Raw genomic sequence first — 2,483 nt, 5'->3', positions numbered from 1 at the left:
TGTGGGATTCGATCCCGGGTCTCCAGGATCGCGCCCTGGGCCAAAGGCAGGCGCTAAACCGCTGCGCCACCCAGGGATCCCTGTAATGGAACTTATTAGTATGTTATTATAGGGTTTATTAATGTCTCAAATTTTGGGAAATGGTCAGGCATGCATTTAAAAATCAAAGCTTGGACAAATAATGAGGTATCTGAAATAGTCCAACTTAGAGAAGCAGAAAATAGAATGGTGATTGCCAGGGGACAGGGAGATGGAAGTTGATGTTCAATGGGTATAAAGTTACCTTTATGCAAGATCTGTTAGTTCTAGACAATTCCCATAGGACAGAGCGTGTATAGTTAGCAATATGGTCTTGTGCACTTAAAAACTCAAGAGGGTAGATCTTGTGTTCAGTGTTCTGTACTAGAAATTTTATTTTTTTTCTTTTTAAAGCAAAGGGGCACAGAGAAACTTTCAGGGATGATGGATGTGTTTATTATCTTGATTTGTGGTGATGGTATCACAGGTGCAGATGTATGTCCAAACTCAACACGTTGTATACATTAAATATGCACAGGTTTTTGTGTATCATTTATATATTAATAAAGCCATAAAAATTAGTGCTTATTAGAAAAACCGATCAGATCCAGATGTGATCTGTACCTGAGTTAATAGTATTGTAACAACTTCAATTTCCCAGTTTTGAAAATGTATTATGTTAAAATAAAAAAACTAATACTTAACATTAAGGCATTAAATATTATTTTATTTTAATTTTTGATAACCATTCTTTCAATTACCTATTGCTATTTACACATCTCTCCTTGCTTCAGTTCCTCCCAGGTAATTAATAACTTTCTGACCTGTAATGTTTTACACATTCTCCATGTTTCCATGGTCACATACAAATACATGCATTTCTGGGGATGCCTGGGCCACTTAATTGGCTAAGTGTCTGATTCCTTTTTTTTTTTCTTTTTTTAAAGATTTTATTTATTTATTTATTCGTGAGAGACACAGAGAGAGAGAGAGAGAGAGAGAGAGAGAGAGGCAGAGACACAGGCAGAGGGAGAAGCAGGCTCCTGCATAGAATATGGAAGCCTGACATGGGACTCGATCCCAGGTCTCCACGATTACACCCTGGGCTGAAGGCGGTGCTAAACCGCTGAGCCACCCGGGCTGCCTGATTCTTGATCTCAGCTCAGGTTCTTTTCTTTTCTTTTTTTTTTTTAAGCTTTAATTCACTTTTATTTTTCTTGTATAAAACTATGTGGTAGCCACAGCTGGAGCCTGGGTCCTCTGCATGGAGACTCTGGTGTGGGTCTTTACAAGATGGTCAGTGAATTGCTGATAAGGAGACTTGGTGAACACAGAGATCAGGGGCGAGATAGCTGTAGGTTTTGGAGATCGCATCAAAAGTAGCCTTGGCAAAGTTCCCCAGGGTGGCAGTGCAGCCCCTGGCTGAAGTGTAGCAGTCATCAATATCAGCCATCATCAGTAGCTTCTTGGGCACAGGGGCTGAGACAATGCCAGTGCCTCTGGGGGCAGGGATGAGACACACCAGCACAGAACCACAGCGACCGGTCGGTCACCTTGCATGGGACAGTGGGGCTTGCCTATCTTGTTCCCCCAGTAGCCTCATTGCACGGGGACGATGGAAAGCTTGGCCAGGATGATGACTCCACGGATGGCAGTGGCTACCTCCTTGGAGCACTTGACACCCAGACCCATGCGTCCATTGTAATCTCCGATGGCAACAAATGCCTTGAACCTGGTCCGCTGGCCAGCACGGGGCTGCTTTTGCACGGGCATGATTTTCAAGACCTCGTCCTTGAGGGATGCCCCCAAGAAGAAGTCAATGATCTCAGGTTCCTTGATGGGCAGAGAAAAGAGATGTATCTCCTCCAGGGACTTGATCTTCATGTCCTTGACTAGGCGGCCCAACTTGGTGACGGGGATCCACTCCTTGTTCTCCGCCTTGCCTCCATGAGCTCTGGGCCTCTCGGCCTCTGGGCCTCTGGGCCCTTCTGCAGCACCGGCGTCATCCGCCATTTGGTGTTCTCTCAGAGAAGGGCAGTTCAGGTTCTGATCTCAGGGTTGTGAGTTCAAGCCCTGCATTGGGCTCCCACTGGGTGTGGAGTCTACTTAAAAAAAAAAAAGATGCTCAATATCCCTAACACCCCCCCCCCACAAAAAAACAAAACAAAACAAAACAAAATACATGCATTTTTGGTTTATTTTGTAACAGCGTGATTAGGATTATATATACTTTCATGCAGGTTCTTATTTTACTTGAAAATACATCAAGGAAAAATATCTTCAAACAAACTTAACTGAAATAGATGGAACTCAGTCCCTTTAATAGCTCCAAAACACAATTAGGGTATCACAATTTATTAAACTGTGCCTTTATTTATCCATATCCATTTTCTCTTTCTTTCTTTCTTTCTTTTTCTTTCTTTCTTTCTTTCTTTCTTTCTTTCTTTCTTTCTTTCTTTCTTTCT

At 42.7% G+C, this 2,483-nt stretch overlaps 1 pseudogene; it reads right to left on the bottom strand.

Moving 5' to 3' along the window:
* Positions 1 to 1,204: 1,204 nt before the first annotated feature.
* LOC140640981 (small ribosomal subunit protein uS5 pseudogene) lies at positions 1,205 to 2,056 on the bottom strand (annotated as a pseudogene).
* Between the last annotated feature and the right edge of the window lie 427 nt (positions 2,057 to 2,483).

The sequence above is a fragment of the Canis lupus genome, chromosome 10 (assembly GCF_048164855.1).
Source record: "Canis lupus baileyi chromosome 10, mCanLup2.hap1, whole genome shotgun sequence".
Lineage (NCBI taxonomy): Eukaryota > Metazoa > Chordata > Mammalia > Carnivora > Canidae > Canis > Canis lupus.
This window is presented reverse-complemented; position numbering and strand designations above follow the sequence as displayed.